Source organism: Triturus cristatus, chromosome 2_2 (assembly GCF_964204655.1).
Source record: "Triturus cristatus chromosome 2_2, aTriCri1.1, whole genome shotgun sequence".
Classification (NCBI taxonomy): Eukaryota; Metazoa; Chordata; class Amphibia; order Caudata; family Salamandridae; genus Triturus; species Triturus cristatus.
Window position 1 is genome coordinate 185,377,138 of NC_140582.1, and position 12,428 is coordinate 185,389,565.

Genomic DNA, 12,428 nt, shown 5'->3' on the forward strand with positions numbered 1-12,428 from the left:
ACCAGCTGCTAGTTTGGTATGCGATGGGTGCGCGGTACGAAGCCGCGCGTTACGTCATATTCGTGTGGGGTCACGCCGGCTGCGCGTTCCGTATGTGACGAGTGCACGCTGCCAGGCCCTATGTTACATCATAGATGTGTGGTGTCGCGCCGGGTACGCCATTCTCTCAATTTTAGGATTCGCCTTGTCGAGAGATGCTGTATACAGTATTGTGGGGGAAGCTCCGCCCACTTTCTGCCCATGCTTTTGATTGGCTCAAATCTGAAATACTGCATTCTCATTGGTTGCTGGCGTATTAGTCCCGCCTTCTTACTGCCATGATGTTATTTTTATCCTTCCATGGCTATCAGCCCCTTTACTTCAGCAACTCTTTTGTTCCCCTGCCTCCCCTTCTTCCCTTCCAAAGTCCGTGACTTCTCTGACCACCACCACCCCTCAACCCACTCCCGTGCCTGCCTTCTTCGGTGCCCGCATTTTTGTTTACAATGCAATAGGACTCGCGTAAATACGAGTCCTGTTACATTTGTAAATGCTTTTTTTTCATAGGATTGGCTGCCTGCATTCGCACTTTCTTTTGCCTGACCTGTCCAGACTCTCGCATGTGCTCGATGCTTTACATCGTGCGCATGCGCGCCAAAAGTGTTACTCTGCAGTGCAGTGGCTGCCTCTGGCTCGGCACGCAGTGACTCGAACCATGCTCGGCTGGCTGGCTGCAGGAAGCAGGCGTGTTTGCCTCACTTCTCTTCAAAGCGGGTGCCGAGGCCTTGTGAATGAGCCCCTGTGAATGAGCCCCTGTATAACCAGCCGTCCTTTGACACCAGACACTCGGCCCGACTGTGCAAACAGAGGTTTAATGTCTCTCGCATGGGCGGAGGCCGCTGGTGACGGATAAGAGATCTGAGAAGGTGGCTGGAGGGGTTAGTTTGGGGACAGCGGGGCACGGCTCTTGTGATAAGAGAGGCAAATAGGTCCAGTGAAGGGGAACACCTCTTCAAACAAGTGTTAGCTGCCATCTTGTATTGGGTCTTCAGTTAATGGACAGGCCCCCACCTCTGAACAGAATAACAAAGTTAACAGCCCCCTTATATTTATTTATTTAATATCTTATGTAGCATCGACTCCACCCAGCGGGGCTTCATAGCGCAGTATGACGCACTCTTAAACACGGGCGGTCAACCATTTATTGCTTGCTGTAAACACGCTCCTAATGCAGTTGAAATCAGTTTTGCCTTTCTTTAAAGAAATACGTCCTAAACGCTGACAGTGTGCTAGTTTCTTTATGTCTCAAAACTATATCTAAATAACTTTAAAGTGTATATGAGAGCAAGCGATGATCTAAAATATTTTAAACATTTATATATTTCTAACTGTAATAAACTTATATTATGGTCAATATATTTTCTCAAAATCGCGTCAGGTGCGGTCTCCTTGCGCGCTGGGTGCGCGATTGACATGTGACCTTAAAAAAAGCATTTGATTAGTTTATAACATTTCCCATTGTAGCAGTTGGAGAATGCCACCCATTTTAATCATTCTCTCTACAGCATTTGATGAGACACACCTCTTCTGCTTAGAGAGATTTTTTAAAAACGTTTTGCTATGTATACATATCTTACACTACACACAACATGCAACCATCATCTTCATCAATATTCATGGTCTGTAAAGTAGCCTTGCACCTGGGATAGCCATGCACCTAAAAGTTACATAACCGAAGTTTTCCCCACTGGCAGAGGTAACATGGTTGCATACGCTGTCCACAGCAAAATGTCATGTGGTACAGCCCATGGGCAGTATCATGCATAGATAATGAACACACAGACACAGATAGATAGTGGAAGTGAGTACAGGCACGTGCGCTCGACTCCTTTTTATTACCAGGTTCACATATCCAGTGACGTCTGTGCTGAATGCGTGTGGGGTGAATGTAAACCAGCCCTCAGGGATTGGTTGCTGCTAGCATCAACTACAACAGTAATCATTGGATCACACACAGAGATTCAATAATAAAAGGGTCAATAGTTTGTGCTGCAGTAAGGTAGGGACAGTAGATGTGAAATAATACACAAAAGATTCTATTGTAAAAGAACCATAACTTGTGGTATACTGAGTGTTGGACTTGGCCCTTCTGGCAGGTTCACCCCTGAAACTTTTTGCTGTTAATTGTGACCTGGTGTAAGTAATTTGTGGCTTCTGCGCACTTTACCGCTGTGTCCCAGGGTAAAGTGCGTGCATGTAGTGAGGTTGGCCTGCCCTCCCATAGGAATGCATGGGGGAATGTATGTGTCCCTGGTAGTTCCTGATGCGTTGGGAGTGCAGGTGCGAGTTTGGTATGTGCGGACTCGTGTGATTAAATGCTGCGCGATGATGTGTGCAGAGTTACTGTAGCTAGTATGAACGTGCCACTTCTAGACGCTGGCATAAATGTGCAGTGATGGCCTGGCGCCTGATTGGCTGGCTGAGGTCATTTGATGGGTTAGGGAATCCCCAGAGTCAGGATGAGTCACCCAGTGGTGAATAGGGAGATCAGCAGCCAGATGGGTGGGAGGAGTACCTCCCACCTAGGACCTGAATAGGGCTGGGCTTTCCCCACACAATGCTGGCTCTGCCCCCTGTGGTGCGACTGATGACCCTGGCCTGCTCTCTGAATAGGGAGAGGGGCTGAGCAAAACAAAGTGCTCAGGAACCAGTTGTAACTGGTTCGCCCCTCCCATGCACCTTGAAACAAAGGTAAACCTGTGTATAAAATGGGGCTGTGACCCCAAGTAAAATGTTCTCTTGCTGATCCTAATTTGAGGGGGGGCCTGCTGCTGTTGGGCGCCAGGAGAGACCGCCACTGGGGACTGCCTCCCTGCTGGAGGGCCCTGTGAGCTGGTCCTGGGCCCAGTCTTTGCCCCCCCTGCATCTGAAGACTTCACCTTTACCTGCTTTCAAGCGCCTGGGAAGCGCTACACCTATTTGCTGAGGAGCGCCTTCATTTGTGGCCAGCAGCGCTGGGCTGCGATCCTCACGAGGGAACCCCGACGTAGGGATTCCCCCGCTGTTGCCGTGTTTCGTGGTGGGTGCCCACCCCCCATTTTGGTGCTCGTTAGCGGGTGCCCACCCCGCTTATTTGTTTTTATCTCACGGCGGGTGCCCACCCTGCCGTATATTTCTTATCACGAGGGCGCCTACCCCTCTTACTGCCATAGAATCACCGCTGCGGCCGGGCTCACAGGAAGTCAGGCAGCTCTTACTGGGACGTGGGCGGGGCCTCAACCCGGAAGCAGACGGCAGCCTACCCCGCGCTCCGGTGACGAAGGAGGAGACTGAAGGCAAGCACGGAACGAAGTCCCGGTCCTGAGGACAGGGACCGGGTGAGGCGAGGCCGCGAGACGCTGCTGTCCCGCCGGAGTGCTACCGGCTACAGCGGAGAGCAGACAGCGGAGAGCGGAGACGACGCGGGAGTCAACCAGAGAGCAGCCCGGTAAGTGTGAAGGGCTGGGGGACTCCGTGCATGTGTTGTGGGTGCCGGTCCCAGACCGGTCTATTTCCTTGAACCCACAAGGCTCCAACATCGGGGGCAGTGTTCTTTAGCCCCCGAGAGGCTCCAAAGAAGGGGCCCTGATTGTGGCTAAAGAGTCCTCCGAGTGGGACTCCACCGAAGGGGGCAGTGTTCTCGAGCCCCGAAAGGCTCCAACGTGGGCGCAGTATTGTTCAGAGCCACGGAGGCTCTAGGGGGCATTTCTTGTTGTTTGAGCCCAGCGAGGCTCCAAGGGGCCAGTCCTTTGTTTAGAGCCCAGAGGGGCTCAGGGGACAGTCAGTTGGCCAGAGCCTGCAAGGCTCCAGCATTGGCCCCATCATTGTTCTACAGCTGCCCAGCACTTCGTGGGCAGCTGCTCCGTTTAGGCCCCTGACACTGGAACACAGGGCGTCCTTGCCCCAACAAGGCCAGTTGGCCTATGGACAGTCACAGGTGGTGACTTATGTGAGTTTGGCGCAATTTTGTTTTCCTGCACCTCTGAATGTTTTTTTATGCGTCATGTGCCGTGTTTTTACACCGCTGAATGTATGTTATGCATCATGTGTTTTCCTTCCCTACACCTCTGAATGTGTTGTGATGCATCATGTGTAATGTGCTTATACCCCTACAGGTATTGTGATACTTAGGTTGTTGTTTTTCTCCTAGTACAGGTGGTGCTAGTGAGGTCCTGGTTCCCTGCGCAACATTCTCCTAAGGTGGTTAGGGTTGCGTAGGTGGTACTTAACATTTACCAGTAGTTACTGGTTGTGTGCTACAGTGATTTACATTCTATGTTCTAAGTGACATTCTAAGTGCTAGTTCTAAAAGTGCTGATTCCTGACAGTGATCCAGGTGGCCCTGTCTTGTACATATCCCCTGTAAATTCTGCCCATGCCTGTTGGCACATTGTAAAGTGTGTGTTTTTATCTAATGTGTTTTGGTATAATACAAAGGCTATTTTCATATAATACCTTGTGTGGAGTTTCCTTTGTGGTGGGCCTTGGGTGTTGTTGCTGGGTGCGCGCGCAAACGCTTTACACATTGCCTCCGGGACAAGCCTGACTGCTCGTGCCAAGCTACCAAGGGGGTGAGCAGGGGTTATCTTTGGCGTGTAACTCCCCAGCCCTGACTAGAGTGGTGGTTTCTGCCTGGCTTTGGCGCAAGCCCTAGCCAACCAGAAACCCCATTTCTAACATTGGTGATCAGCGGTGGGATTAGGACTTGCGTTTGCGCTGTACTGCAGCAGCAACTGGCTGCACTACAAAACTCTGCATTTAGATAATCACATTTTGGGGATTATTGTTTTTGAAGTTCCATTATTTCTTCTCCTGAAGGTATCATTGTGTAATTGTGTCCAGTAAATTTGTCCCCCGCCCTGCACCCAGGGTTTGGTACCTGTGTCACGTGTGGTCAGGTTGAGGAATCAGGGGTGGTAGAAACTGCCTTACCAGTCCGAGGGGGGGGGTTGTGTGTGGATGAATGGTGTGTGGCACTAGACAAGTGAGTGTGAGTTCTCTGGGATAGAGAGCTTGCTGAATCTTTTGTGAATTGTGTACTCCTGTTTTAGCTCAGACACCTAGGTTCCTTGTGTTGAACTTTTCTCGAGAACGTCCGCCAAAATGGAGCCAGCTTTTAATTTCTGTGGTCTGATTAGATACAGTATGTTAGAGTTGGTCAGGTTCTGTGAAGAGAGTGACATAGAGGTGGGTGAGTCAGACACCCAGTTCAAACTGAGGGACAACCTGATCCTATGGCAAAAGGATGAATGGGAATGTGAGCGCAGTGAGGAAGATAGGGCCCGGGCCACACGCCAAGAGGGTGGTGGGTCTGAGGGGAGCCCTGAGGAATCTGAAGAGGAGGTGACCTGACAGGGACGCCAGTAGATAGTGAAGACCCCATAGATAGGGAGTCCCTTGCTGGGTCCACTGTCAGGAGCAGCACCCCATCCCTTTCCCTGTCCCCAGAGGAGTGGGTAGATAGGAGGGAAGAAAGGGAGCATCAGCTGTCCATGGAGAAGCTCACGTTAGAGCATGCCAAGGAGAGGGTGCAGCTGAATGTGGAGGAGAGAAAGTTTGAGACCGAGAGGGTCTTAGCTCAGAAACAGATGGCGGAGGCTGAGAGGGCCTTCACCAGGGAGAAATTAGCTCTGGAGGGTAGGTTGTCCCCTGAACGCAGTTGTAGTTTTCTGGATTCCCCAGGGAGGGTGGAGTCCAGTGGTGGCAGCGAGATAAAGTCCAGTGCAGGAAGTCCCATTTCCGATTCCCCGAGTATGGTACCTTGTTTCCGAGAGGAGGAGTACAGGTTGAAGTTTAGGGGCAGTAGGAGTTTGTGGATGAATGTGATGATGCACTGGATGATTGGATAAAGGTTAACACGAAACAGGATTATGACGACTGTATGATCTGGTTATCAAAGAGCAGCTAGTCAGTAGTTTTTATCCCGGGTTGCACCAACACCTGTTTGGATGTAACGCCTTTGATCCTTGGACCCTGGCAAGAAAAGCAGACCGTCGGGAAAGGGCCCAAGGTTCTGATGAGGCATGGGAGAGTACTTCCAACAGTAGTGGCTCAAGTAGCTTCCAGTCCAGTATTGGGGAAGAGACTCAGAGTAGCCCAGCTAGGTGCCAGAGTAGTGAGGGGGGTGTAGGGGCTCACGTCCTATCTCAGTGGAGTAGGAGTGAGTGGGTGACTTCGAGTCCCCAGAGGCCCGAAACCCAGTCTCAGAGCCTGGATGGTTTCTTAAGGGAACACCAGGTTGGGGGCCTAGGCTGTCCTGTTAGTCCCTTTGAGGAGGATCACCGAGGGTATGGAGAACCTGGAGCATCTGTAAGTAGAGCTCCAGTGGTTCTGATGTCGCAGTACGTCTCCAGCAAGGAGGGTACAGAAGTCCAGCGAGAGGAGCGGCATGGGGCTGTGTCCCCCGGTGGAGGAGCCAGTGGGTCAGGGACCAGCCGGGAGGGCTGACTCTCCTAGAGGTGTCCATGGTGACCAAGCGTCTGTCCTGGGGGATCTTCGCGCACTGTCAGGTGGACAGGGGACGGGAGATCTGCGCCAGGCAGACTGTCACGCAACATATGAGGCATATGTTACTCTCGGGGGGATGGTGTGTAAGTCCAGTAGATCTGAAATAATACACAAAAAGATCGTATCATAAAGGGTCCATCAGTTCTAGTGCACTCAGATAGCCACATCAAAAGCATTCAGCATGTGCACAGCCAGCGATGATCCGTGCTGCGGGTGAGCCGTACTAGGAGCAATGTCTGTTGCCTACAGGACTGCATCATCTGCAATAGCAACTCGATCGGAATTGTGAACACTGCTGTCTACAGTGTAGGCCAGAGAGAGTGGTCAGCAAGGGCCCACAGCCACGTGGCGTTGACTTGAGCTGTCCTGTTTGCAGTACACGAAGCAACAAAAAGCGTATGCAGAGCCTGCGATGATGCGTATGCGTAGTGCGGACAGAGCACACTGGTCTTTTGCCTACAGGACTGAGTCATCTACAATAGCGACTCGATCTGAATTGTGAAAACTGCTGTCTGCAGTGTAAATTGAAGGCAGTAGTCAGCACAGATATCCATGAATACTTTTTCTCACTTCCTCTTCACAAAATACATTACTTACAAAAAACTCTGCAATAAATAAATCAAAACAATTTGAATTGCGATCTCTGCTGTGCACAGTGTAGACTGCTTTTCAGTGTTCTTTTCCACTACCAAGAACAATTTGGTCATTGTGCTAAACCTATAACTCATCTAAAAAAAGTTCTTCAAGCAAGTATACTAAAAGGATATTGTGTTTATTTCAATAGACGTTGTAGTTAGTTGCCTACTGGATTCCATAATTTAACAATCACGACTCCATCTGAATTGTGAGCCCTGCTGACTGCAATGTAGGCCACAGGCAGTGGTCATTAACGCCTCACAGCCACCTGCCGTTGGATTCAGAAGCACGGAGTTGGTTGCACCTGATCGGAGAGGGTACACAGAAATAATCACAGACTTTAACTTCTGACATCCTCAATCATAGAATCAAGACCCCATTTTACTGTTCGGACCTACTGTACCGCGGTGTAGTCCAGCGACTGCCGTCACCCAAGCCCCATAATCATGTGCAGCAATTAGCTATGGAAGCACAAAGTGTGATGCACCTCAATGGAGGGAGTTCTGTGAAAACCAAGCAGCAGGAAATATTGCACATCGTTCATTTTGGGATCAAGACACCGTTCCACTGTTGGGACCTAGAGATGGTTGCACCTGGTCGAAAGCAGTACTTTAATCTCCACTCTCAGATGCAGTTCTAGCATCATCCAATGTGGGATCAAGACACCATTCCACTGTTGGTACCTGTTGGACTACTGTGTTACTAGTATACAGAGCACTCTACGGTGCTGGGCCTCAGGCTGGGCGCTGTGTGCCTGTGTCGCGGTAGCCAGCATTGATCTCAGAGGCCTTCCCAGCTCGCAGAACTCGGCCTAGGAGCTTCTACCGGCACGTGGTGGGCCCTCTTTCACATACAAATGTGTTGAAAGGTGAACTGTGGGGCATATGTGCATCGTAGCGGCCATGACGGTTTCCGGGTACCAGCAGGCTGAGAGCATCATTCACGCACCCACCTTCGCTCATGTCGTCAGCCTCGTGGTGGTGTAAGCTGCGCAGACCTGGCAGACACGTTCACCATTCCGGGAGATAACCATACCCAGAGAAACGTGCCTTTTATTCATACCCCTACACTAGCCTTGCGTACGCCGAGCCAGCCCACTACGCTAAAGATTTGGGGGGGATGGGGCACGTATACACTATGTTTTCATAATCTTCCCTACTAACTGTTGAATCATGGTTGCATCCACTGTCCACTTCACTCATTAGACCATAAGTGTATGTTGACATGTACATGTCTGTTCCCTGCATACTCAAGTCTCTCCGGCACATCCACTCAACACTTTGCATTGTATACTTTTATAACCGAGAATCACTTGCCACCTTCGCACATACTATGCTCCTATCTCTCCCCACGTTCTACTTTCTGTGGCAGAGGTGCCATGCCATGTTTGGTTTGTGTACATGGCTAGCCACGGTTCCCACAGTACGTAGTGTCGTTGTGTCTGCTAGGTGTACATGTTGTTTGTCATGTTGTATGTGATTATATAAGGTAGCTCATTTATTCACGATCAGTGGTTTCTCCCATTTACATATCGCTGTCTTAAAGAGGATACAGAAGTTTTTCTCACAGGTGAAAAGTGCGACCACAATGGGAGTCATTCATTACTATGCAAGAATGTCCAACTGCACGACGTTTACAACCCCCAATCTTGCGTGCTTTCTTAAAAGCACACCAACTCCCACAATCAGACCAACATTCACACAGCTTTCTAACAGCAGTTATCTGGTTCTTAATAACATGGACTTCTATGGAATGTGAACTGGCATACTGTATGTCCTTACTGTTTCAAACCGAGTAACTTCCTGTGGCAATGTCTATTCCCACCCACACAAAGTAACTCCGACAGTTCAACTTGGCCTTCAATACCTACTTTGAAAACAGATTTAATTAAACTGAGCAAACTGAAAATGCTTTTGTTTCAAACAGAAGTGTCCCTCACTTCTGCAAAAGAAATGTATCGACTGCAGATAGCACGAACTTCAAGTAAAATACAGTCCCTTTTAAATACAAACCTCCCATTACACTTTGTGAATTGATACACAATGTTGAAAACATCCGACACTCAAGGTCTGGCACATTTTTTTAACACTGTATCCTCCGGCCTTGTCACAGGCTTTCAAACTGTTTTTGGTATAATACCAGACTACATTCATTCGATCATCTCTGGAATAACAGGAACAGTGCCCACAATTCTCGCTCTGTTTGCGGCCATCCTACTACTATTTCTGCTTGTAAAAAATGATTGCGCACCCTGTGGTAACAATCATGTCCGACAGAATACGCCTCTACGCGAAGCTACATCAATACCGTGAAAAAATTGAATAACTTTTCGGCTGCCTGCCTCTATCTATTATCGGAGCCAGCTACTACATGACATTTATTTACGCATATGCAATCTGCATGCAACCATCTTTTTATTGCAAAACTTGCCCATTCGACTGGCGAATGGATCTATGCCTTGCCAACATCCCAACAATCGCTCCCAATATCCAGCAGGTAATGGAGTACATTGAAAACCATGAACTTGATTGTTCGGGCAGTGGAGCACTGGCAGATGCAACGCAAAAAGGTATCTTGGCGGAATGGGATTTCTACGCAGCCGCGAAAGAACTCCTGCAACGTGCGACCTTTGACAACATCGCAGATTGCCTGCCAATTCAAATTGCCACTCCAATATTCGAGGAACATTACTGTCCCTACGAGGATATGAATTGGATCGCTTTGCTTTTCTCACATGACGGCATTAATCGCCTCTTGGAACATTACGCATCTCAAGCTGCTGAAAAAGTTCCGGACTACAATCTCCAAGACTTGTAAGAAATTCACGTTATCCTTGGATTGATTTTACCAACTTTTACCAACTTTTTTGACTTTTTCCTATAATTTTTTTTTTATACACTTCAATTGAACTATTTTCATACAATAACTTTCTAAGAATACTCAGGCATTTGAACTCTGTTTTCATTATTGCCCCTTACGTCTCCAGCCTAACCAGGGATGGTTGATGTATGGCCTATGCAAATACGCTATTTACTAGCTAAATTAGCCTAAACCCGACATCCATTTTGAAACCATGTCTATTCTTTGTGCAAACGTCTCTCTGCCTGCCTGTTATCCATGAAGCCCTTTCACACAAATTAGCTCATCCTCAGCCTCTGCTCACAAGCTGGCGATCAAGATAAAAAAACACGACATTGTTTAGGAACTAGTTGGCACAGTCTGGGAATCGTATCCTACCTTTATTTTCATGATTGAATTTACTCATTCATGTCTAATAACTATTGTTTATGTCACATGGAACTGTAAAATGTAATGTGCAATTCACTGATGCAGCAGCTTAGCTTTGAATAAAGCAGAAGCGGTTGGAGTTTGCCTCAGCTCGATGCCTTAGCTCTTGCACAAGAATGTTTTTTTGAAAGGGCTGACATTAATTTATGGTTTGACGAGAAGGGTACCGAATGTGCTTCTGAGAAACGCAATGTTTGTGTTCCTCCTCAAAGTTCCGATGTGAGTAGAACTATTACCAATTCTGACACGCACCAGTTTGAATGTACTGTAGAAGAGATTGCTGACTGTTCTGCTGTTGATAATTTTGTGTTACAAAAAAGGAATTCCAGGGTACCTAAGAAGTTTGATGATTACATTTTGGAAATAGTTGGCACAGTCTGGTAATCATATCCTACCTTTATTGTCATTATAGAATTTAGAGTCATTCATGTCTAATAGGTATTGTCTATGTCACATGGAACTGTAACATGTAATGTGGAATTCACTGATGCAGGAGCTTAGGTTTGAATACAGCAGAAGCGGTTGGAGTTTGCCTCAGCTAGATGCCTTAGCTCTTGCACCAGTGGGTCCATTTGTGGCAGTTAAATAAAGACAATTTTTATATAACTTGCAGACTCCATCGCTTTATTACACACAGCCACTTTCTTAGACACACCTGATTTCACCATTTGTCTTCTGTGGCATTGCAACATGCTGCATTATAATCTTCACGATTATTTCTTTATTCCTGCTTGCTTAAACACTGCATTCAAGGCTTCCCACTCCCTGTATAGTATAAACACATACTAACACTACTTACACAGGTATGCTACAGCGGCCAGTATCCTACAGCACCCACAGCACATCAGTTTACAGCAATCAGCTCACGGCTTAGGCTCACGGTTTGATCCCTGAGTCTTCAGACCGATAGGAGTGAGTAGTTTGCTTCCCACTCCCGCTATAGTCTAAACGCATCCTAGCACCACTTGCACAGCTATGCTACATCGCCCAAAGCACATCAGTTTACAGCAATCAGCTCACGGTTTAGGTGCACGGTTTCATCCCCGAGTGTACCGGCACCTCACCTCAGCACCATCTCACTCTGGGCAAAACAGCACTTTCACACCGGTAGGGGTGAATACTTTGCTTCACACTCCCTGTATAGCACACCCTAACCACCCCACAGAGCTCACAGTGCTCCTACCCTCCTCTTTCCTACTTTTTTCACCCTTGTTTCCCCTTACTCACATCAACGGAATCACAAAATGGCTGCCAACACTTCCTAGTTGCAACCGGTTGCAGGCAATAACCAGCAAGCTTGTGCTCATAACGCCTCAGCCAATCAGATGACAGAATTCCCAAATATCGATATCTGTAAATTTCGATTTTTCTCCAAAACTTCTGAACGGATTTATACCAATAAACAAAATTGTGCTTTCTAGACCAAGACCCTTCTCCCTGCCAAATTTGGGGGTAATTCCGTTCACCTGTTCGACGTATAGCCTTGTCTAAAGTTTCCTATGGAAATTGCATGGAGAAAACACGTTTTGGGACCCCACTTTTTTCTCAGCCCCTCATGACCAATCACCCCCAGGAGCTGATATGAACAAAGAATTAGTTTGGAAGATTTCATGAAGATTCATCAAACAACGCCAAAGTTATAAGCAAAACAAAAAATGCTCTTCCTATGGAAACTTGGTCCTAACTATAACTACCTACTGGTGACTATATTGTATATATATCAAAAACCACCTCTCCGGCAAAGAAAGGAAAGAGGCCACTCGGGGAATCCGTATGGAAGCCTTTAATTGGAAACAGCACAACATAATGCATTTCGGCACAACTTGCCTTCCTCAGATGCTACTGCCATCACGGTAAGTCTCCACCCACGTCTTATGAAGTATCCTGCTTGTCCCAGATTGGGTGATCAGTTCCAACCTCCAGATCACATGTCCTTTTCAACCAGAGTGGTTCGAATAGCATTGCAATTCCCAGAGAGC